Here is a 26,570-nt window from a genome sequence, read left to right as displayed (position 1 = left end):
ATGTTACACAAGAGCCTTCCACAATCTCCCTGAATGCAAAGTATTTGGAAAGAATACCTAGCAGGCTCATTACTTCTGATTTTGTGATATAGGACAGTGGTTCTTAACTGGTGGATTGCAACCCAAAAATGTGCCTGAGGTCTGTTCTGATAGGGTGGAAGGACAGCAGGGGAAAAACTATGCTAAATGCAACTAACCATATAATTGTGCATTGTTAGGATAGCGAGATGAATAGAAGTAAAATGAAGGAGAAAAGATTTCCATTTCTTTTGTTGATGACTGTGTCCAATCAAACTACAGTGTTTTTGGTGCAAATTCATCATTCACTTGATAATATTACTAATATTACTTGAAAATTTGACCCAGTGTTTGTTTCGCATGTTAAAAAGATGAACATTCCAAGAATTAATATTCTGTTATTCTGTCATAATTTATTCACACTTGTTTACACACATATATATGCTGTTACACAGCATTTGAACTGCATTTATGAAAATTATTTTTAGGTTTAAGAACGTCACTAGGTTACTTATGTAACCCTAGTTCCCCTAGGGAACGAGATGCTGCGTCGCAAAACGCTTTGGGAACGCCCCTGTGTTCCCACTAGGGTTCCCACAAGCAGGCACTCAAGGGCATACTGGAGACCTCAGCCTCTGGGTACCCTTAAGAAAACGTGTTACTAGCAGGTTCTTTCCCAAAGATTGCTCGCCCAGAGGGGCATGGTAAGCAGCAATAGCAGCCACATAAACTTTCAAAGTGGAGGGGGATAACCCTGTGGCAAAACGATCTTGTAGAAATTCCAGCACTGGACCAACAGGGCAGTTAACTGGGTCTAACTGACGTTCATCACACCAAGAAGTGAAAAGATGCCACTTAGCAGTATACGGTTTCCTCGTGGAGGGAGCTCTGGACTGGAGTATGGTCTCCACTACCTCAGTGGAGAGACCAGAAGCTATGAGTTGTGATACCAAAAGGTATCACGTTGGACGCAGCTGCCATCAGACCCAACAGTCTCTGAAACTGTATGACAGTGAGTGACTGGCCTTCTCTTACTCTCTTGACTGCCGTGAGGATCGACTCGATCCAAGCTGGAGACAGACGTGCCTGCATTGTGGTTGAGTCCCACACTACACCTAGGTAAGTGGTCCTCTGTACTGGAGAAAGCACACTTTTCTTTGCGTTTAGATTTAACCCCAACCATTACATGTGGGTGAGAACCACATCTTGATGTCGAACCGCAATCTGCTCTGATTGAGCTAGTATCAACCAATCATCGATGTAATTGAGTATACAGATGCCCTGGAATCTCAGTGGAGCCAGAGCAGCATCCATACACTTGGTAAACGTGTGGGGTGAGAGTGCAAGGCTGAACGGAAGAACCTGATATTAGTATGCTTTTTGAGGAAGGATGGATATATGGAAATATGTGTCCTTCAGATCTATCGTCACCTCGGACCTGATCTGAGACACAACTTGTTTGAGCATGAGCATTTTGAACTTGAGTCGCATGACTGAGCGGTTCAACAGATGCAGATCTAAAATTAGACGCAACCCCCCCATCCTTCTTTGGAACGATGAAATACCGGCTGTAAAACCCGGACTCTCTGTCACGAGGAGGGACCACCTCGATAGCCACCTTCCTCAAAAGAGTGTCCACTTCTCGTTCCGTAACCAGAGCCTGCTCGGGGCCCACCAGAGTGGGAAACACCCTATTGAATAGAGGCTGGCAAAACCCAAACTGAATTTTGTAATCTCTTTCTACAGTGCGTAGGACCCATTGTGACACATTTTGCAGAAGCTTCCACACTGCCAGATAGTCTACTAAGGGAATCATCCTCTCGAGACCGACCTCTGGTGTAATTAGAATGGCTAAATCGGTGCCCTGAAGCATAGGACCAGCAGGGAACGGCCGATCTAACTGTTCTAGAGACCTCCTTGGACGTAGCGAGCCTCCCAGATCCGCTATATTTCTGTACGTTATTATGTCAGGACTTTTTGGCCGAAGCCTTCCTACTGTTAATAACAGTCCTCCAATCCGTCACGTCTCTGGAAGACTTCGGCCTGTAGCCGCCTTGACTCCTGTTCTCTTTGTGGGGGGAGTATGAGTGGTGACGCTCCGTTTTTGGACTTCTCTGTGAGAGAAGCTTGTACACGGCTGGGGCTGGTCCCGCCTACCAGCCCCATAAGAGTGGCGAGGGAGAAATTGCTGGAACGCTGCCGCTTGCTTCTTGGCCTCCTGAAATCTGTCGACGACTGTATTTACAGCATCACCGAACAGATCAGAATGCACTGGCGGGTGTCCATATGAAAGACCCTGTCCTTTTCTTTGATGTCGGACAGGGTCAGCCACAGATGCTTTTCGGTGTGGCCCGAAGTGAAGGATCTGTGGTCCGATGCAGCTCTGCAATGTCATCGTTCTTAATTTCTTCTCCCTCGTCCATCTCTTTCAGCAGGTCAGTTTGACATGCCTGAAACACTGACAGGCAAGCGCCAGCCTGACCTGCTGCCGTGTACGCTTTACCCACCAAAGCAAAGACTTAGCAAAGAAGTCTTAACCAGCTTCGTGGGTAATCCTTGAGGGACGATGCCACACCGGGTGAGAGATAACTCGTAAGCGTCTCTTCAACCCGGGGCATCCCATAACCGCGCCATTTAAGCCCCATCATGTTGGCATAGTGAGAGGCATTGGGACTAAAGATGCGGGCCGAGAAAGGTTTATTCCACGATCTGGACGGTGTGCAGATCGGGAAAGAACGGCAGGCCCTGGTGTGGAGGCAGCGACTTGCTCTTAGGATGCTCTTCCAGTCGGACAATGTTTAATTTGGCCACAGCTCTAGTCACCACCTCCACAGTATACTGCTCAAACAGTATAGACTGTGGTGGCAAGTCCACAGATTCATCTTTGTCGGTACCCTCATCATCCTCCTCCTCAGAGGAAGATAAATGTATCCCCACCCGTAATAAAACGTTGGATTGCTTGTCCACTTTCCTATCTTTGCTTGTCATAAAAATAATAAGATACCGCTCTTTCAAAGATGGACAACAATAAATAGAACGGACACACATAGAGCGCTTAATGAACAACAGAAGCTGCCGCTGTCTCCACCGCGTGTGCTTTTATACTTCCTGGTCCTTACGTCATCCCTGTCAGGTGATGTCACCTGGGATTCCCTCAGATCGATTACACAGGTGTTTCAGAGCGTGGAATACAGGGACGTTCCCAAAGCATTTTGCGACGCAGCTCGAGTTGCTGAAGGGGAACTGTTTCAGCATTGCATCAACTACTGATGAACACATTAATTTTTATTTGAATGATCACTCAGTAGGCTATTGAACCATGTATTATTGTGTCTTTGGAAGGTTGGAGCAACAATCTTAAATTAGAGTGCTAATCACAAAAATGTGAAATGCACAGTTTGAGGTGCTCTGGGTATTATTGCCTTGAATCTCACACTCAGACAAAACAGTGCAGCAGTGTGTTCCAGTTACATTTTACATTCAGTGCTCAGCCAGGGATTTTACATATATTAACTGAATGTTAATAAGAATATATTGAGAAAGTACTTCAGAGAATTTATGGCCTGGGGGGGAAAAGTACAGGTAAATTAATTTGCATTGTTTTTAACAGAAACAAAATTAAATATTTTCTTATCACTCTGGATAACCAGACTTTACAAAAACTTATTGAAATTAACCATGTCAGCTTTCCTGTGTGTGTCCAGAAGGGTTCAAATTTTTGAACCCAGCACAGTGGTTCAGTGTGAGTTTGGTTTAGAGAGATATTCTTGCTGACCCTCTTGTCCCACCATTGATCTTCTCATGAACACTTCTCATGGGAAGTTGTGGCCTAATGGTTAGAGAGTCGGACTCATAATCCAAAGGTTGCGGGTTCGAGTCTCGGGCCGGCAGGGATTGTAGGTGGGGGGAGTGAATGTACAGCACTCTCTCCACCCTCAATACCACGACTGAGGTGCCCTTGAGCAAGGCACCGAACCCCCAACTGCTCCCCGGGCGCCGCAAGACTGCATAAATGCGCTGCATAAATGGCTGCCCACTGCTCCGGGTGTGTGTTCATGGTGTGTGTGTGTGTTCACTGCTGTGTGTGTGCACGTTGGATGGGTTAAATGCAGAGCACGAATTCCGAGTTGGCAGTATACTTGGCAGTATGTCACTTCACATTCTTATGTCACTTCACTAGTGAGCAGACCTCTAATTTCTGAGGGTGAAATTTCTGTCAGAGGTGTTGTCTGGGAATGTTGACTAAGTTGCTAACGAAATGCAATTTAGTGAACGTTTTTAGTGTATTGTTAACATTTTTTGAAAGAGATATAGCTGCATCATTATGGATTTGGAATTTAAAAGAAAAACTCATGTTGCCTCGTTGTTAAGATCATTTTGGCTAGATTCTGAGTAAGAGGGGTTTGCAGTTGCAGCTCCAAAGGTCAAAACTGCAGTTGTCTAATTGCTTAGGTGTAAAACACAGTCTAATTACAGCAGTTTATTGACCTGTTTAGAAAGGGAACATGGATTTAGTGTGTGGTCACAGATCTTTCCTGTTATTATTCCTCAGGTAATGAGAGAGATTTCTTACTGGACTTATCATTTATGCAGAATATAGGGTGGACATGTCTCCTTAAACTTTGTGGCCCCTATAAAGAGGTTTGAAATTCGCACTCTTTCATTTGGCCCACACACACACACACACACACACACACACAAAGATCAGATCGATGAGCATCTAGGACTTTAGAAACTCCCTTTTCTTTCATTTACCCCGTTTTGAGAGAGCATTTGTACCTTTTCACAGGAATCGCATTGAGTGGTTGAGAACTGGGCTCTGGAAAGTCATCAGTTTAAGATGTATTCTTGCATTAAAAAAAATAAAGTTTGGAATTACAAGGATTTGACAAATAATATGGCATAATCTTTGGGATTAATTTTCTTGCTGATTTTGAGGACATTGTGAAACAATTTGGAGCTCATGTAGTATAGGCTTGGTGGGGTATAAAAATCACATCCAGAGTAAACACACAGCTGTAGATTGTGTAAAGTTTAATTTCTCTCTTGGCTCCATGTGTTATAGGCCTATGCAGTACCTTGCGAAAGTATTAATTTCTCCTTCATTTTTTTCACGTTTGTTATGTTGCTGCTTTATATTACTTTTTTTCCACATCAATCTACACTCCATACACCATATTGACAAAGAAAAAACAGAACTGTCACAGATTCGTAAATTTATTTAATATAAAAAAAACAGAAATAAGTACATTGCACAAGTATTCATACCCTTAACTAAATATTTAGCTGAAGCACCTTTACAGTCTCAAGTCTTTTTTGTTTGATGCTACAAGCTTTGCTCATCAGCATTTGGCAATTATCCGCCATTCTTCACCTCACCTCTTCACCTCTTCACTCAGGTTGGATGGAGCAGATGCACATTACAGGTTTCTCCAGAAATATTTAATTGGGTTCGAGCTCAGGCTCTGGCTGGGCCACTCAAGGACATTCACAGAGTTGTCTATAATTGATTCTTGCTGTGTGCATAGGGTCATTGTCCTATTTAAAGGTGAACCTTCTCCCAGTCTGAGGTTCTGAATGCTCTGGACTAGGTTTTCATTAAGGTTATCTTAATATTCTGGTACCCACAAGCTTTTCTTCTACTCTGATGAGTCCCTCAGGCCCTGCCCACTTTACTTTTGGGATGGTACTCTGCAGGAGATGCAGAGCTGGTTTTCTTCAAACATGATGTTTGGAATTGAGGTTCATCAGACCAGAGAATCTTGTTTCTCAGAGTCTGAGGGTCCTTTTAGATGCTTTTTTGCACATTCCAAGTGTGTTTTCATGTGTCTTACCTGAAGAGAGGATTGAGTCTTGCCACACCGCCATGAAGCCCAGATTGGTGGAGTGTTGAACACTTACATTTCACTGCTGGTTATACTCTGTATAACTGTGTATGTGACAAATACAAATCTTGAATCTTGAATAAAATCTTGAAGTGCCGCAGTGATGTTTGTCCTTCTGTAGATTTCTCCCATCTGCATATATGATCATGGAGCTCAACTAGAGTGACCATCAGGTTCTTTGTCACCACACTAACCAAAGCCCTTCTCCACCAGTTACTCAGTTTGAACAGATGTCCAGCTCTAGGAAGAGTCCTCGTTGTTCCAGACTTCTTCCATTAAGGGTAACAGCAACTACATTCTTCTGTGACCCTTCAGTGAAGCAGAGTTTTTTTTCTGAACTCTTCCCCAGATGTGTGGCTTGACACAAACCTGTTTCTGACCTCTACAGGCAGTTCTTTCGACCTCCGGGCTTGGGTTTTTGCTCTGATATGCATTATCAGCTGTTAGACCTTTTATTAAGACGTGTGTGCCTTTCCAAATCATACCCATTCAATTGAATTTGCCACAGGTTAACTTCACTCGAAGTGTATTGACATCTACAAGCAATATGTATGCTCCTGAGCTAAATTTCACCTGTCCCAGATAAGGGTATGAATACTTACGCAATGGAATCATTCAATTTTTTTATTTTTAATAAATTTGCAAAGATGTTAAAAACCAGTTCCCTATCGATACTCCACTCGTACTGCGTCTTGCTAAAGACGCTATGGGAAAAAGCCTTTTTTCTCCTTTACTGAAGCCTTATTCAATCACGCAGTGAAACTGCACGATCATTGGTTTGTGCAGTGTGATAAAACGAACCAATGTGTCGGCAGCGGAGCTGCACGAGCCTATGGCGACGGAGCCCGCCAGATCCCGCCAGAATGGGCGGGGTTATCTGGCTATATAATCAGCCGTCTCGCCATAGGATCCTCAGATTTCTTCTCCTTCAGCGACGACATCTCGCCTTCGCTGATCCCAAGAAGCCGCCTCGCCGTTGACACGCCTCGCAGCTGAGCCAGAGACCTCCTGCCAGCTGAGACGCCGCTTTCACCGCGCTCCAGCCCCGCAGAAGCCCCGGTCTGTTCGCTGCCGCCATCCGGTGAGTGCTATAAAAATGCATATTTATCGGCGTTGTTGCAAATGCCGCAACAGCGAGTGTGGCTCGTGCAGGGGATCCTGCACGATGCAAAAGAGCAGTGAGCGCGTGCCGCCTGTCTGGGTCTCGCCCACGCACTGACTGCGCGCTTACTGAGACAGCTCGTTCGAGTATGAGTCTCGCTCTTCCCGCTCGCTGTCCGTCTCTGTGGAGGCAGCTCCGCTCTCCGGTTTCCCCTCTCTCAGCAAAGCTCGGAGAATGAAACATCAGAGCCACGGAGCTTCCTGCAGCGCTCGGATCCGCCGGTGTTCACACGTGAGAATCAGAGCTCCTCCTTCATTGGGCGGCTCTATTCTCTTTGGCGGACCGGAGTGGAAAGTTATGTGTGTGCGTCACTGAGACTGCGCTCACACAGGCAGCCTGCTTTCACCGAAAGCCGGGCTTTACTCTGATTTGCTCGCGGTCCTCTATGTAGCAGGCCCCGCCTCCCCCCTTCTCTTCTCCCAGTCACCTCGGAGACAGGAACAGCGAGTGAGGCTGAGCAATCAGGTTGAGTGATTTTTCGCGCCGGCTTAGCCCCGTGTGTTTCACTCTGCATACAGCGCTTTGATCTGCCAGCGCGTGTGGATTAGCGCGCCTCATTACATTGAGTGGCTCAATCCTTCTGCGCGCATTGTAAAATGCTGCGCTGGGCGGCCACCCACTCACGTTTATTTTCTCCCAGTCACCTCGGAGAAAAAGACGGTAAAATCGCATGGCTGGGCGTTCAGGCTTGAGTGATTTTTCGCGCCGGCATAGCCCCGTGTGTTTCACTCTGCATACAGCGCTTTGATCTGCCAGCGCGTGTGGATTAGCGGCCTCATTACATTGAGTGGCTCAATCCTTCTGTGCACATTGTAACATGCTGCACTGGGCGGCCCCGACTCTCGCGTTTCTCTTCTCCCAGTCACCTCGGAGAAGGAGACGGATAAAAAAAAAAAAAAAAAAGGCTTGAGTGATTTTTCGCGCCGGCATAGCCCCGCGTTTTTCACTCTGCATACAGTCTTTGATCTGCCAGTGTGTTTACACTAAGTATTAGCGCCTCTTGCAGCTCTTTGATCTGCCAGCGCTACTTTCATTATGAAAGCTTCAGTCTGTCCCTGCCGCGCTCACGGTCCCTTTCTTCAATGAAGGTGGCCACGCCTCCCCTGCTCTAGTGTTTCTACTCTCCCAGTTATCTCGGGGAAGAAACCGCAAGCTCCAGGGTTCGCGCGATCAAGCTTGAGTGAATTTACGCCAGGGCAGCCCCGCGTTTCACTCTTTGATCTCGGCTCGCCTTCTTCAGTGAAGATGGCCCCTCCCCTCGTCCGCTACGAGCGGATCTGAGAGGATGCGCGCGGCACTTTTGATCTGCTGGTGTGTTTACACAATGGTAATTAATACCCCTCTTCTAAGAGTGGTTGATCCTTTTAGGCAGATCGAAAGCAAGTTGTCACTATGATTATAACTGACAGCTTCAGACTCCTGACGCTTCTGGGCTGTGCCCACGGCCCAAATGGCCTCTGTCATGCCTCCAAACACCCCGTTTAGCTCCGGGTGCCGATGGCAATGAGTTTGTGGTAAATACTGTTGTGAACACTGGGCCCTTTCAAAAAGCGCCCACACAACTGATCGCTGTTATAGCAAGGAAATAAGACACAAACATTTTCAAAAGGGAGCACATTCCTCTCCCTCTTATCACGAGCTTCAGGTCCCCGCTTGGCGGCCTGCCACTCGAGTTTATCCAGCCCCTTGCCACGCGGGCCAAGGCCTGGAGGGCCATCCCCGGAGTGTCAGAATGGGTTATACGGATAATAGAACGAGGTTACTCACTCCAATTCGCTCGCAGACCCCCGCGCTTCAGCGGCGTGGTCTCCTCTTCTGTAGACGGCTAGAACGCTCACGTTCTACGTTCAGAAATGATGATGCTGTTGAAAAAAGGAGCCATAGAAATGGTTCCTCCAGCTCAGAGCGAATCAGGCTTTTACAGCCATTACTTCCTCGTTCCCAAGAAGGATGGCGGCCTCCGGCCCATCCTCGATCTCAGACGCCTGAATCGCGCCCTCGTGAGGAGGTCGTTCAGGATGATCACACTGAAGCAGATCCTCTCGCAAATTCGCTCAGAGGACTGGTTCTGTTCCCTGGACCTGAAAGACGCATACTTTCACGTCCAGATAGCCCCCCCATCACAGACGATTCTTGAGATTCGCCTTTGAGGGAGTGGCTTATCAGTACACGGTCCTTTCCTTTGGACTGTCCCTGGCCCCACGCACTTTTACGAAGTGCATGGACGCGGCTCTTTCCCCTCTCAGGCAGATGGGAATCCGCATTCTCAATTACCTCGACGACTGGCTCATTCTGGCCCAGTCAGAGGTACAACTACTCTCACACAGAGCCCTCCTCCTCAGCCACCTAGAATGCCTGGGGCTCAGGGTCAATTTTGCCAAGAGCGCGCTGTTTCCCAGCCGACGGGTGTCGTTTCTGGGAACAGTTTTGGACTCAGCTCAGATGAGAGCTGTGCTAGCGCCGGAACGCGCTCTGGCCATTTAAAAGCTCGCAGCCTCCTTCCAGAGCGGCACCGCTCGCCCCGTCAAAGCGTTTCAGAGGATGCTGGGCCTCATGGCCACAGCATCGCCGGTGCTACAGTTGGGCCTGCTTCGCATGCGGCCCCTTCAGCGCTGGTTGAAACCACGGGTTCCACCCCACGCATGGCGACATGATCGCCTACATATCAGGGTGAGCCAGGCCTGTGTAACAGCCCTGGTCCCCTGGAAGAACCCACGATGGTTCAGAAAGGGTGTGGCCATAGGGATGGTCTGCAGCAGGAAAGTTGTCACAACAGACGCCTCCAACATGGGTTGGGGGCGCTGTGCGAAGGCAAACCGACCTTTGGTCGAAGGCGGAGCAGAACCTCCACATCAACTGCTTAGAAATGCTAGCAGTGTGTCGAGCCTGCCAGTTTTTCCTGCCAGAGCTAAGGGGACGACATGTGCTGATCCGCTCAGACAACATGTCAGTGGTGTCCTACGTAAATCACCAGGGAGGTCTCTCCTCGAAGCGCCTCTTCCTTATGGTAGAGCGACTTCTGGAGTGGGCTCAGCTCAACTTGCGCTCGCTGAGAGCAGCACATTTGCCGGGCAGATTGAACCAAGGAGCGGATATGTTATCACGGAGCAACGTCCCCTCAGAAGAGTGGATGCTCCACCCGCAGACGGTTCGAATGATCTGGAGAATCTTTGGCAAGGCCGAGGTAGACCTTTTCGCCTCCAAAGACAACTCTCACTGCCCAGCCTATTATTCGAAGGTCAAGGACGCGTTGGCCCACGACTGGCCCAACCTCCTCCTCTATGCATTCCCTCCGATCGCTCTGATTCCTCAGGTCATCAGGCGAATCAGGGAACAACGACACAAGGTCTTGTTGGTGGCCCCCCTGTGGGAGAACCAGCCTTGGATGTCAGAGCTGACCCAGCTGCTAACCGCAGCCCCCTGGCCCGTGCCCCTGAGACGAGACCTCCTCTCTCAGGCGAACGGTTTATTGTGGCACCCTCGTCCCGAACTGTGGGCGCTTCACCTCTGGCCGCTCAACGGGAGCCTACCAGCCTCCCAGAGCGAGTGCTAAATACCATTTCTGAGGCTAGAGCCCCGTCTACGAGACGCCTCTATGCCCTTAAATGGGCGGTTTTCTCCGAATGGTGTCTAAACCGCGGTGAGGACCCCCCTACATCTGAGTTGGCAGTGATTCTGTCCTTCCTGCAGGAACTGCTGGATAAAGGACGCTCTCCCTCCACACTCAGGGTGTTCGTATCGGCTATAGCGGCCTTCCACGCCCCTATCGCGGGCCAATCAGTGGGCAGGGACAATGTTATCGTCCGCTTTCTAAGGGGTGCCAAGAGGCTGAATCCGCCTCGGCCCCTTACTGTCCCTACGTGGGACTTACCCACTGTGCTGAGGGCCCTGAGGGGCCCTCCTTTTGAGCCGCTCCAGTCTACGAACCTTCGGTCGCTGTCGCTGAAGACTGCTTTGCTACTAGCACTAGCGTCAGTCAAGCGAGTAGGAGACCTGCAGGCGCTCTCTGTGAGCCCTGCCTGCCTGGAATTTGGGCCAAACGACTCCAAGGTCGTCCTAAAACCAAGGCATGGATACGTACCTAAGGTACTTTCCACTCCGTTCAGAGCTCAGGTCATCACACTCTCCGCGCTTCCACCCTCTAAGGAGGACCGGGAGTTCATTCTGTTATGCCCTGTTAGAGCCCTACGGATCTACTTTGAGCGTTCCGCCTCCTTCAGGCGCACGGAACAGCTCTTTGTTAGCTTCGGTAACCGCGCCAAGGGGCTTCCGGTCACGAAGCAGAGACTCTCTAAGTGGATAGTGGATGCCGTTACGCTGGCTTACTCTTCCTTGGGCCTTCAATGCCCCATTGGAGTACGAGCCCATTCGACTAGAGGCATTGCCTCGTCGTGGGCCTGGTCTAGCGGTGTGTCCATTACAGACATTTGTGTGGCGGCCGGCTGGGCCTCGCCGTCCACATTTGCAAAATTTTATAAGTTGGATGTACCGACCTTACAGGCCAAGGTCCTATCTGCTTAGATGAGTATGACTTATGTTGTGGGAACATCCCTAACGGAGATCTCTTGACTGCATGGGCACTCAAGCTCTCTGATGGGTTCCTTGCATATCTCAGCCCTGAAAGTGCTGAGTATGCGAGGAATACATGGAATGACCCGGGCCGAGCGTGACCTCTATGAGCTCAGCTCGCTTTAGCCCGAGTATACTATTATACTTCCCTCTGAGCATGTAATGCTTATGGAGATATTTTACACAGTCGTTCCTCTACCATAGCACGGCGTGATTGAATTGTGTTCCCATAGCGTCTTTAGCAAGACGCAGTACGAGTGGAGTATCGATAGGGAACGTACTCGGTTACTATCGTAACCTCGGTTCCCTGAGATACGGAACGAGTACTGCGTACTTTGCCGTGCCAGGTAGCTGCACGACTCAGTCGTCGCTTCAGTCGAAGTAAACCTGAGGATCCTATGGCGAGACGGCTGATTATATAGCCAGATAACCCCGCCCATTCTGGCGGGATCTGGCGGGCTCCGTCGCCATAGGCTCGTGCAGCTCCGCTGCCGACACATTGGTTCGTTTTATCACACTGCACAAACCAATGATCGTGCAGTTTCACTGCGTGATTGAATAAGGCTTCAGTAAAGGAGAAAAAAGGCTTTTTCCCATAGCGTCTTTAGCAAGACGCAGTACTCGTTCCGTATCTCAGGGAACCGAGGTTACGATAGTAACCGAGTACGTTTTTTGCTTTACCATTATAGTGTATGGAGTGTAGATTGATGAAAAAAAAGTAATTTAAGGCAGTTTGACATTAGGCAGGAACATAACAAAACATGAAAAAAAGAAGGGGTATGAATACTTTCACAAGGCACTGTATATACTTAATGTAAAATTGCAATGTCACACTTTGTGCTTAACTTGTTACTGCTACCCTTTTTTAATGTGGTCTACAGTCACTAGACACCTTGGAGACATGTTTTTTAGGCCTTCTTGATCCAATTCCACTGTGGTGGACATCACAAATTATGGAAGATATATATATATATATATATAGTATTTTTGTCTTTTTCTGTGTTGTATTGAATTTGTGACCTTTGAGGGATTTGAAGCCACAGTGTTATATAGTAGATTTTGTTAAAGGTCTGTACAATATTCAATGTTACTAAATTCCGGGCCAATGTTTCTCTGTAACAAATCATTGAAATTGGCCGTTGAAATTGGTTGTCGAGATTCCTTTCCTCCTTGTAAAATTGTGGAGCCTTGCCCTAAAGCGAGTGAGGCTGGTGAAAGAAATAAGGTGTAGCGTTGGCAGTTTTGGTTGACATAGTTGTTAATGATGAAGAGTTTTTATGGTGTTATTTCCCCATGGAAGTATCCAGCAATGGAACACTGTGGTAATAATATTAAATAAGACTGAAAATTAGGGAACATTTTTAAGTTGTTAAGTGCTAGTACAGATGCCAGAGCAATTTAAAAAAACTATTTGTGTTATAGAGGCCCCCAGCATCTTCCTGTCCTGTGGATTTGCATGCATTGTAGATTCTTTGCTGTAGAGTATGTGAAGCACTGAATATCACAGGACTTATTTAAGAAGAACCCATTTCCTAGTGGTAAGAGGTTGAATGGTTTACCATTCTGTGATGGATGTGAATGCCCTCCAGTTATTCAGAAACCTCATTTTCCAACCGCTGCGACATGCCGGCACGTTCTGCTTTTTTGCTTTATCCCAAGTAGGAGTTAGAGTCATCTCTGCGGGATTGTTTCTTCATATGATGAGATATTGATCAGAGGGCAAAAAAGCTTCTATGAGGCTTCTATGTTATAAGAATAGTTTTTTTTTTTTTTTCTTGTACAGAGCTGTTTTGAGCAGCTGAAATGGTACAAGTTTGCTGTGTTGACGTTATAGTTTTTTGTTTTGTTTTTTTGATACAGAGAATTATTAAAATGTGCTACATGTTTGCAGTCCCATGTGTCACAGGGTCTGCAATCCTGTGGTTCTTGTACCAGAAATTGAAATTGAGGCTGCAGGACGTACTAAATTTAGGCATGATGAATTAATTTAGCATGAAATTAATAAAATATATTATATATATATATATATATATATATATATCAAATTTTATAAAATTATAATTTTTTTTTTTATATAATCCTGTGGTGGCAATGCTACATTTTCAGCAGCCATAACAGATTTACATGATCCTTCAGAAATCATTCAAATTTACTGATTTGGAGTTCAGGAATTGTTTAGTATAATACAATTGTTTATATTTTCTTAATATTATCAATGTTGAAAACAGTACTGTGTAATAATTTTTTTTTTTTTTATATTTAATTTTTTTTTCAAAAGAACAGCATTTATTAGACAGAAATATTTTGTAACATTACACTTGCTTTTATTGTCGTTTTTGATCAGTCTAATGCATCCCTGCTGAATAAAAGTATTAATTTCTTTTAAAAAAAAATCATAGTGACCCCAAACATTTGAATGGCAGTGTATGTGTTCAAACATAATGGAATTATTTTTTTGTGAAGCAAAATTTTTAAATGTGAAGTTGCCTTGTCTAGAGTGTACTGTAGCTTTCAGTGTATCACCAGACCTCTTGAAGATGCATTTGAGCTATACATCCCTTTATAGTCCTAAAAGGATTTGAGGAATCTCCCACTCAAGGGAGCATCAAGGCACCTGACACAGTGACTCTCACATATTGTACAAATACACTGTTCTGACCTCAAGGTTAACAATGCACATTTACCAGGTTTTAGTGTCAGCTCTTATAAAGGGGGCAATAAAGTATATCACTCAGAGAAAAACAGGTGTTGTACACTCAAACAATGTTGTAATAATTATTTGCATTTTTATATACATTTCAACCTCGTCAGTCTCAGAGGCCAAAAAATTCACAGTCCAGATGTTTTATTTTAGGTTAGCTGTTGATCCAGATGTGTTAGTCTGGGTCCATGCCTTTTTTTTTTTTTTTGCTTTTGGAGGTTGTTTTAATTTCCAGTCACCTTGGCAAGAAGCTTGTGCTCATTGGTTGGATGGATTCTAAAAAGACATTGAAAACATTTTAAAGTAGTGTATCAAATTTAAGCAGTGTTTAGCAAAACATAAATCTTGCATAACAAGCAATCTGTAATAACATTTGTTAGAGGTCTCAGCCATGTGCACCATTATTTGTCAGTGATAAGAATATTTTGATAATGTTACGAAAGCATTTTCACCTGTTTTTCAGAGATAAGACATTATACCATGATCCATGCTTAACAAATCACATAATGCTCATTGTCTGTTGTTTTAAGAATAAATAGGAATGCATGAGGCTTGGATTTAGTGTCATTGTGTGGCTATTGTTTTGTTTTGATTGTTTTTTCCATTGAAAAGCTCATGAAAGCTCAATTAATTTGGATGAAATTGGTAAATATGAAAGCTAAATTAACTTAAATGTTCAGAATTTATGGCTGGAAGATATTAAAGGAATATTTTACCCCAAAATGAACATCCTGCAATTAATTTACTTAACCTACGAGTCATATGAATTGGACTGAATTAATTGTTTACAGACTAGTCCAGTTCCCAGAAAGCAGAATTATCAGTGAATGACAAATTAAATACAGTTCTTTCAATCCCAGGTGCACTTGTTGAATAGATTACTTTTAGGGTCCTTTCATTGTAACTGCATGGAAAAACCCCAGTATATTATTACAAATTTCTCTTTTTGTGTACAATGGAATAAGAACGTCATACAATAATGAATTCATTTTTGGACAAACTTTAATCTCTTTAAACCTAGTGTGCAGAAGAAAAAAAACTCCTTATATTAAGTTTAGTACTAAGTCAAGCTCCAGTCTGCCTGTACTGTTTCTCTGAAATGAAGTGAAGTAGGGAAGTCACAGCACAAAGTCTTTGGCCTGACCGTAAAGAGATCTTTTAATAGTTTGGGAATGAATTGAAGATGCCAGAGTGTGTTTAATAAGAGCTTGTGAAACACTATGCAGCGTGCTATGATTTTCTCAAGGGGAGGATAGAACTCTCTTTTGCAGGCTCTCTTGCAGTGCAGAAAACTATTGCAGAGTTTTATAACTCTGTGTGGTGTCATATTTAAAAAAGGCCCTCTCCAATAGGTCAATGTACTGACGCTTCTACATTTAATTTTAGTGCCTTATTATTTTATCAGCTGCAATAAGACCAACAACTCCTGTGGGAAAGCAGAATCTCAGCCTGAACAGACTTTAAATGTGATTTAGTTAAACAACAAAGCCTGTGGGCAATTTTGTCCTCCTCAAATCTGTGGGAAAGTAACCTTTAGGGACAAAAACTCAGACGTTCTTCAGTTCATTAATCTCAACTTGTCATGTTGCTCATTTTCTTTTTAGCAAATCTGCTGACGTTTGGTTCCGGATGCAAACTCATAAATAAATATGTGTAACAGGACATTTTAAATTCAGATATATCTTTCCGTCTAATGCGGATAGAACCCAAAACTGTTTGTAGATGTGAGTACCATACATACAGGTAGGACTCGTGGCCTTAAAAACCTGTTAAATTTTATGGGACATTATTAAAGCATTTATGTTTCCTTTAAGTGCACTTAGTCTTGGAGTTTTATAACTTGGAAGGCAACGAGATGTTGCACATCACTCCAGTACTTCAAAAAGGGCGATGTGCAACATTTCTGAATAAATTGCATCTCAGGATGGTAATCACATTTAATGAGGACACAAAAAGCATAACAGGCATTTTAGCAAAAATGAAATTGCATGACAGGAGGTCAAAAAAAAAAGTAACTCTTCTGTGTCAATTTACCTCTCCATTTGTGCATATAATTCTGATATGTGGGAGTTTGTCATCATTAAAACTTTGGTGTCAGACTTATTTTTAGCTCGCATCTCCATGGCGTCAAAATTTTGGAGAAATGTGAACTTCATGAACCACCATGCCATGCTAGCAGTGGATGGTTAATTCGACTGCATGGCAAACTCTTTAGCGGTTATTTGATGTTTACACTGGTTTTTAAGATTTTTGTGCTGCTCTAGTGTGATTATGAAATCCTTTTTATATGCAGTGTACCTTGCCCATGGTTTGTTTGAATAGACCTTTTCTTTGAATATTCATTCTCATTAGACACATAAACACAGCTGTTCAAGGTGATTTGGATGCTTTGCTTAGGGGAAATTGGCAGTAATCATCACACTATAGCCGAGATTCAATGGGCACCGTGGGTGCAGCACACCCACAGTCAACAGAGTAGGCTTTGGAATATATTGTTGATGTATTTATTTGGAAAAAAGCTTTACCTAAATAAACATGTCATGAACAATTCAGGCTGTTTTTCAAATTTTCTGTTTGATTATAGGATTTGTCCACTTTGCACCTAACCCAAGACTTCTCAATTGTACCCACATGCCAAAATGGAAGATGCAAGACTGAATCAGATGTAAAATGGGGTGGGGAACATTTAGTTGAATTTTTAAACCCCTTAAGGAGCAAACCATTAATGATCACTCTTGTGGCCTTGAGAATGACACTGAACTTTGTTTAAGGAGACCATGCACTTACTGTATCTTTCTTTGGATGAAAATGTCAGGTAAATGACAGCTTCGTAAATGTTTCTTATAAGTTTATGGAAACGTTGACTAGCTCTGCGTGACTCCATTGCGATGTAATTGGTGATGACGGTGAAGAATGTTTTGTCAACTGATCTGAAAATCTGGGGAAGTTCTTATTGCCAGTTTTTTCATGGCTGTTCGAAATGATGCAATATTATTGTGTGACATTCTGAATTCATTTTACAAAAATACATATATGTGGGTATATCTCTAATGTTTTTTTTATTAATTGTTAATTAATACTAAAACATTTAAAATAATAATAAAAAACATAAATCCAAAAATCACAAAGAGCTTTGTGCTTTGTGAAGTCTCAAATCCTGTACATTTTATAACAAAATTCTAACAATAAATGCAGTTTTGACACTCTTAAATGTGGCGTGACAGATTGCTGTAGCGCCTCAGTTCAAGTAGCGGTGTTTTAGTGTTTTAGTGAGTATCTCATGTACTCACTCAATTGGCATGAAAGAAAGACAAATAAAACAGCTTGTGATCAGTGTCTCTTAAGGGAAGGTTAGTTGAAAATTGACAAACAACTGACACATTCAAGGCCCAGAAAGGACATTGTTAAAATAGTCCATGTGACATCAGCAATTCAACTGTAATTTTTTGTGCAAAGAAAAAAAAAGACTTTATTCAACAATTTATTCTCTTGCGTGTCAGTCTGCGTTGCGTACACGTTCACACCATGATGTACGCGTGTGGTGCTGCTGATGCAGGAGCCGGCGTTCTGACTGCGCCTTGTTTACAAGCAGAGGAAGATGCATGCTGTACATAAACAGAATATACAGATGATTAACTAAGATAGATGGGCGTTCTATGTCAGAACGCTGGCTCCTGCGTCAGCAGCAGCGCACACGTGTTGCGGTACTCTCGTGAACATGCATCAAACACTGACATGGAAGAGAAGAAACTGTTGAATAAAGTCATTATTTTTGTTTTCTTTGCACACTAAAAGTATTCTCGTAGCTTCATAAAACTATGGTTGAGCCACTGATATTACATGGATGATCCTTACTACCTTTCTGGGCCTTGAGTGTGTCAGTTGCGTTGCAGTCTATGGAAGGTCAGAAAGCTCTCAGATTTAAACAAAAATATCTAAATTTGTGTTCCAAAGATGAACAAAGGTCTTACAAAGGTTTGGAACGACATGAGGGTGAGTGATTAATGACAGAATTTTTGGGTGAACTATCTTTTTAACTCTTGTTCACACAATTTATTTATTTATTTATTATTATTTTTAATCTCTGTAGGAGTCAGAGTTTAGAGAATCTTAAGCTATTTTAAGTATGATGGGTTTTTTCCCACTAAATTATCAAATCTTGCTTATTGTACTATTTTACATGAACCTTACATTAATCTTCTGTTGAAATGGGGTCAGATGAGGCATGTGAATCGCATTAACAGTGATTTGTGTACAGTTGTCCCACAAGACTGTTATATTTTACATGCTTGTAGAAAATGAATCATAGTCACACAAGCAATATTTAATAATGCTGTAACTTTGCCTTTTATATCATTTCCAAGGCTCCCTGAATTAACTTTCCTTAAAAGAGTCTCTGTGTGGTCAGACACAGCTAATACTATTTTCATATGGGATGTTAGTGCAGTTTTGGCCTTTGTTGCAGAGTAAAAGTCATCTTGTGGCACATTGAGCCTTTACGTTATTTTGATGTAGCCTTTTGTGCATGTTTCAAAGCCAACGTTACGCCAAAACGCAACAATTCCTGCATGGTAATTGATGGAAAAAATGGAGCATGGTTGTAATTTATCTGTCCTTTTTACTTTGACTGCAGAGGGCTTATTCCATTAGCATTTTGTGTGTGTGTGTTTCACTGTTATGTAAGCTTGGGTAATTTGACTCTTCTGGCTGTCTGGATGCTGGGTCGAGGAACTGTCTGTGACTCCCACAAATATAGACGGGCAGCCCCCTTTGACCCACAGACATTCAAATGCAGCTGATTTGCACCACGTTTTATTGAAGGAGGAAGGCCAGTACCATCTACACACACTTTAGTCATTGTATTTTTTCCTTTCTAGCAGTCATTTTTCATCTAAAAACCCTCAGCCGTGTCTGGACTGCTCATAATGAGAGTGATGCAAACCTTAGACTAGCAGTTGAGGTCTGACGATGATGGTCTGGGATTATAATTCTCTAATTTCAGGAGCTGATTTATTGAAGGAGGAAGGCCAGTACCATCTACACACACTTTAGTCATTGTATTTTTTCCTTTCTAGCAGTCATTTTTCATCTAAAAACCCTCAGCCGTATCTCTGATTTCAGGAGCTGAAATGGCTTTGCACTTTGCACAGGATTTAAGGAAAAGGGCGGTGGGTTCAGAGAGATGAATTTCTCATGCAATGCGCTTCTCTTACTGGAAAAGAGGAAAGTTTGGCTGCCTTCGGCGGCTGGGTGGAGACGAGGCTATTGTTGCTGCTAGTGGCCCGCATAGAGCGGCGGAGAGGGAGTTGGAAAGAACGGATGGTGTGTTTGTCCAGCTGATTCTTCGTTTTTCATCCGCGTCCCCCCATCTCGTTCCAGCCAAGCACTTTTCCATCCCTCAGAGCACACGCACGCCCTTGCACACTCCCACACAACGCTCTCACAGATTTTAGGCTCTCTGTTTTATTGTTAGTGGATTGTGTCCCCACAATGACGTTTGAAGCAAGTCAATGTTTACAGAACTTTATTTTTTAACTGCTTGCTGTGGGCAAATTTCCATTTGCAAATATCATAGGCACTTCATAAAGGTGGAAGTTAAATCTGCCCTTCCTTTTAAAGACCAGGTGCCAAGTGCTGTGCACAATAATCAGCTGAGACCATTTGTGTGGGATTTTTCATACTTTCACAATACCTGCATGTTTTTTCCTCTCCTCTCCTCTCCTCTCCTCTCCTCTCCTCTCCTCTCCTCTCCTCTCCTCTCCTCTCCTCTCCTCTCCTCTCCTCTCCTCCATATGCTTCTTTCCACTCAGATGAACTTTCTGTCCTGTAATTATCTCATAGATCAGGATTAGGAAGGAGTCTGTGTCAAGAAACCAGTAACCACATGCTGAAAGTATTGTATTGCCAGTGTTATTTGGGGACAGAAATGGGTCAAATCCAGCAACATAATTTAAACTCATGTCCCATTCCTATCGCTGGCCTTTATCATCACACGTTTCTTTTTCTGTATTTATTTAAACCAGATCTCCATGGGATTGTTCTGTCTTTGGGATAGTTGACTTTTTAAATATTTTTCCAGCAGTTTATTTACAGATATTAATATATACTGATTAATAATATTAACATTATTTTGATTTTTCTATTTTAGATTTATGTATACTGTATGTATTTAGTATATTTCTATGCATTAATTAAGCTTTTTAAAGGATTTTTTATATAATCATATTATTTTAAATATGATTTGTGTGTATGTTTGTGTGTTTGTGTGTGTGTGTGTGTGTGTGTGTGTGTATACAGTGTATACAGTGCCCTCCAAAAGTATTGGAACAGTAAAGACAAAATTGCTCTGTTGGCTGTGGAGTCAAGATATTGACAGAGAATTTCACTGGTAAAAGATGAATATGAGACAAAATTACAGAATGTCACATTTTATTATTGGGTGATTCAACACATAGATGTTTTACCAGCTAAGAAGATCAGCCCTTTTAGAGTTTCATCCCCCTATCTGATGTGAGCATAAGTATTGGAACAGTTGCCTCGCAGGTCTTTCTAAGTGATCAGCTGTGTCCTGTTGCATTAATTCTTCAGATATTAAAAGCAGGCAATGTGTCGTATCAGTTATATCCATTACTTCTGCATTCTGAATCCTGCAATCGATGGTGACACACACAAACCAGGATGAAGATGAGGGAGCTGACTTTGAGAGAAAAGCAAGCAATTTGGATGCTAAAAGAAAAGAGGAAGTCAATTGTAGCTATAGCAAAAACAAAGGCCATGGAGAAATCAAGTGTTTGGAAACCACCAGCAACCAACAACGACCTGATCGGCTGAGAAAACAACAGTAGTTGATGACAGACAAATCATAAAAGCTGTGAAAATGAACCCTAAAAGATGTGTCTGTAAAATCACCAACAACTTCCAGAAAGCTGGGGTGATGCTCTGACAATCTACTGTCCTCAGGAGACGTTGACACAGAATTACAGATGCTACACAGCAAGATGCAAACCTCTGACCAGCACCAAAAATAGAAAGGCAAGATCTGTAAAGCATGGTGGAGGTGGTGTCATGGCATGGGCATGTATGGCTGCCTCTAGAACAGGCCCTCTCAACTTTACTGATGACTTAATGTATGATGACTGTAGCAGAATGAATTTGGAAGGGTACAAAACCATCTTGCCTACCAATATTCAAGAAAAATGCCACCAGATTGGGAAGTGCTTCATATTGCATCAGGACAATGACCCAAAACACCCTGCCAGTTCAGTCAAGGAATTTATAAGGGCAAAGAAATGGAAAGTCTTAGAGTGCCAAAGTCAATCTCCAGATTTAAATCTGATTGAACATGAATGTCACCAGCTGAAGAGGAGAGTAAAGGCAGAAACTTCCCAAAACAATCAACAATTGGAACTGGCTGCATTAAAGGCTGGGAAAAGTATTTCAAAGGATGAGACCAAGAGTCTGGTGATGTCTATGGGTCACAGACCCACTGCTGTGATTGTGCGAAGGGATCTGCAACTAAATAATAGCTTTTAATCTTTTATATCTGCCTTATGTTCAACTGTCCCAATACTTATGCTCACATCAATGAGTGGGATGAACTCTAAAAGTGCTGTTCTTTTTATTTGATAAAACATGTATGTGTTGAAACGGCTAATAATAAAATGTGACATTCTGTAGTTCTCTCATATTCACTGGTAGCTTTGGCAGTGTGTGCAGGTGCCAAGTCCTGTTGGAAAATTAAATCTGCATCTCCATAAAGTTGGTCAGCAGCAGGAAGCATGAAGTGCTCTAAAACTTCCTGGTAGACGGCTGCGTTGACCTTGGACCTCAGAAAACACAATGGACCAACACCAGCAGATGACATGGCACACCAACCATCAATGACTGTGGAAACTTTACACTGGACCTCAAGCAATGTGGATTATGTGCCTCTCCTCTCTTCCTCCAGACTCTGGGACCTTGATTTCCAAAGGAAATGCAAAATTTACTTTCATCAGAGAACATAACTTTGGACCACTCAGCAGCAGTCCAGTCCTTTTTGTCTTTAGCCCAGGCAAGACGCTTCTGACGCTGTCTGTTGTTCAAGAGTGGCTTGACACAAGGAATGCGACAGCTGAAACCCATGTCTTGCATACGTCTGTGCGTGGTGGTTCTTGAAGCACTGACTCCAGCTGCAGTCCACTCTTTGTGAATCTCCCCCACATGTTTGAATGGGTTTTGTTTCACAATCCTCTCCAGGGTGCGGTTATCCCTATTGCCTGTACACTTGGGAAGTCGTGGCCTAATGGTTAGAGAGTCGGACTTGTAATCCAAAGGTTGCGGGTTCGAGTCTCGGGCCGGCAGGGATTGTAGGTGGGGGGAGTGAATGTCCAGCGCTCTCTCCACCCTCAATACCACGACTGAGGTGCCCTTGAGCAAGGCACCGAACCCCCAACTGCTCCCCGGGCGCCGCAGCATAAATGGCTGCCCACTGCTCCGGGTGTGTGTTCACGGTGTGTGTGTGTTCACTGCTGTGTGTGTGCACGTTGGATGGGTTAAATGCAGAGCACGAATTCCGAGTATGGGTCACCATACTTGGCCGTATGTCACTTCACACTTCACTTCACTTTTTTCTACCACATCTTGTCCTTCCCTTCGCCTCTCTATTAATGTGCTTGGACACAGAGCTCTGTGAACAGCCAGCCTCTTTAGCAATGACCTTTTGTGTCTTGCCCTCCTTGTGCAAGGTGTCAATGGTCGTCTTTTGGACAACTGTCAAGTCAGCAGTCTTCCCCATGATTGTGTAGCCTACAGAACTAGACTGAGAGACCATTTAAAGGCTTTTGCAGGTGTTTTGAGTTAATTAGCTGATTAGAGTGGGGCACCAGGTGTCTTCAATATTGAACATTTTCACAATATTCAAATTTTCTGGAATACTGAATTTGGGACTTTCATTAGTTGTCAGTTATAATCATCAAAATTAAAGGAAATAAACATTTGAAATATATCAGTCTGTGTGTAATGAATGAATCTAATATACAAGTTTCACTTTTTGAATGGTATTACTGAAATAAATCAACTTTTTCATGATATTCTAATTTTATGACCGGCATCTATTTATCGGCGATTGTTAATGACGCTTGATTGAAGAACAGTTCCAATGCCAGGCATAATAGCGACTCCCTGATGCCCACAATTTATATACAGCATAATTACCCAATGATATAACTGCGAGATAAAGTAGGCTATAGAAATATATATTTTCCTCCCATCTCGTATTCCCTTTAGGGGTTCTGTATAGGCCTACCTGTCATTTTCTTTTCGAACACGAACGGTATTGGGATGCGGCGGGTTGCAGGGGGTATGGAGGGTGGAGGGGATCACGATGCCGGCTCAACATCGTGATGTCTATCAGCCATCGGCCATGGACGATGGCATCGTCTATGTAAAAGTTGCAAAAAAAAAATATTTTAAATGAGCTTTTTTTTTTTTTTATCAGGCTCCTATAACATTGGACATTTTTGAAAATAAGGCATTCAATAATTGACTTATAACATTAAAATGACAGAACCTAACCATAGGAGCTTGATAAAAATGCTCAAAAAAATCTCAGATGGACTTAGAGGTTATTACATCTGAAGCTTTTAAATTATTTTGAAAGTACAATTTCCCATAGGAAATCTATAAGAGCTTTTTTAATTTAGCATTTAAAATTCATGTGTTTATAAATGAATTTGATTAGACTGATCTCAGATCCCATGCTGCAGAAATGTCCCAGTATGCCTAGAAGTTTGTTCCGTGAAGTTATATGACATATTGATGCATATTTGTAACTTTAGTATATTCAACGATAGGTGAGTTTCAGGAACGAATTCAAAGCATTCAAACCAGATTTGAAAGTTTCTCATTTAATAGTATGTGATTTACACTGTTGGAGAAAATCAAAGATCTCGCTTTATAAGGGTGCTGCAGGCAAATGGCAGGATGTGCATAGAGAAATACTGTATTTGAAAAGTTGCATATGAGTACAATGTCATAATACAATCTACAAATTCATGATTTTGTATCTATAAAATTAGTTTCTAAAAACTAATTTCTGAAATTCTGATGTTTTGTACAGTATTTGTGGATACATTTCAGAGAAGAGTAACCTTTCCCAACCAAGCTTTTTTCACACTTCTCATGGCCTTCATTGTCTCCCTCTGATCAATCATTTTTAGATCTTATATCAGAGCATTTGTCTCTCTAACTGCTGTATTTTTTCAGTGACTTTTAAAAGAACAAGTTAATTGCTGCTGAATAAAGCTGGCATTTACAGAGAACTGCATAATCTGAATATTAATGTTAAATGAGGGAGTCTATATTATGAATCTGCTCAGAAAGGACTTCCTCGTTTAATTAGCTTGTTGTCTAAAATTTGAATTTTTCATATCATGCCAGACTAGTGTTGTCCAAAATTTTATTTAATTTAGTCTGTAACAAAACCAGTGACAAAACCAGTTAAATTCTCTGTACCAATTTCAGTACCATAACAAATCCTTGTTGAAACTATTAAACTGTTAAGTGAGGTTAAGCGAAAAGTTAATAATAAAATGAAGAACAATGAATCACGTTACACATTGCATTGTGCCAGGTATATTAGTTTGCATTTTAAGTCCAAGACTTAAAGCACAATTCTGTTGTGACATACATTTTTTTTGTGGTCCGTCAGTTGCTATGCTTACTGCTTTTTACCTTTCGAGTTCAACCCACATTGAATAGAGTTGTCAAGTGGACAGTGCATTCATGCACTTAAAAGAAATACTCAGTTCTTCAAAAACACAAGTTTGAGCCATCTATCAGTGGGTACCAAGTTGATGTCAGACATAATGCACGGGAGATTTTCCAGGCTGTCTGTGTATGGTCCAAAACTGTTCAAATATCTGTAGTGGTTTTCCCCTCATCACGCATAAGATGATTCACTGTGAAAGAGAACATCATAGAGCAGTCAAAACCTGGGAGACTTTAGTTTTAAGTGTTTTTGAGAGGGAAACAGGTTTCCAAGGCATCATAACATCATTTGCAATGATTTTAAACAAATTTGCAAGAACTTAAGACATAACTAAGCAAAATTTAGTTGAAAACTATTCTTATTTCCTAGTAGAATTGGAATCATACGTTTGGAAAAAAGGGGGAAGATATGAATTAAATTACTTGCAACCACTCCTTTAGATGCCATTTTTATGCGAATGACCAACAGCTAAACCACATGCACAGAACTATTGGATGTCATAGGCAGCATAAAGTGTAAATTTAAAATTCTTTTTACTGTCTTTTAACTTTTGGATCTGAGGAAGATAATGGTCACCAGTTGTGAGGCCTTCAATGGATACATTCAAGTGAGGTTTTCACAATACTGCAGCAGAGATTTATACATCACATGAAAGCTGAATAAATAAGCTTTCCATTGATGTATGGTTTGTTAGGATCGGACAATATTTGTCTGAGATACAACTATTTGAATATCTGGAATCTGAGAGTGCCAAAAATTCTGAATATTGAGAAAATCGCCTTTGAAGTTGTCCAAATGAAGTTCTTAGCAATGCATATTACTAATCAAAAATTAAGTATTGATATATTTACAGCAGGAAATTTACAAAATATCTTCATGGAACATGATCTTTACTTAATGTCCTAATGATTTTTGGCATAAGAGAAAAATCAATAATTTTGACCCATACAATGTATTTTTTGCTATTGCTACAAATATACTCCAGCGACTTAAGGTTTTGTGGTCCAGGGTCACATATTAATGATAAAATATGTGTTATCCATTTAATCTATTATACTTTTACGTTTGTTTACTGAAGCTTTAGCAGATATTTCATCATGTTTCTTGAAGATGAATGGCTTCTAAAGAATTCTGTGTCAGATGAGCATGCGGTGTGAATTCTGTTTGTGTTTCGAGCATGAGCCCTGCTCCCAGGCGTGTGCTTTTCATTTGACTCTGTTCAGCTACTGAGGAAGAGCTCCTATGTGACTTTCCACTGCAATGGAATTTAGCAACATCTTGTTGATGCCTAAAAGGATGTCTAAACTTTATTCCTGGAGTCATATGATTTATACCAATCTTCTTTCTTCCTGTCAAAAGATGGCCTCCATTTGTGTCTTCTTTAAGCAGGATTCTTGGACTCTTATCTAGTCTAATTTCAAGATTGTTCCAGATGTAAGAATGATTTGTTTTTATGGATTCTGTGAACTTTCTATAGCAACAGAA

The 26,570-nt window shown here is 42.6% G+C and overlaps 1 protein-coding gene across 1 annotated transcript in view; it reads left to right on the top strand.

Moving 5' to 3' along the window:
* Positions 1–26,570, top strand: part of LOC306887297 (NADP-dependent malic enzyme-like) — an 88,135-nt gene that overhangs the window by 31,659 nt on the left and 29,906 nt on the right. The gene's annotated exons all lie outside the window — the stretch shown is intronic.

Source organism: Barbus barbus (assembly GCF_936440315.1).
Source record: "Barbus barbus genome assembly, chromosome: 21".
NCBI classification, from domain to species: domain Eukaryota; kingdom Metazoa; phylum Chordata; class Actinopteri; order Cypriniformes; family Cyprinidae; genus Barbus; species Barbus barbus.
This window is presented reverse-complemented; position numbering and strand designations above follow the sequence as displayed.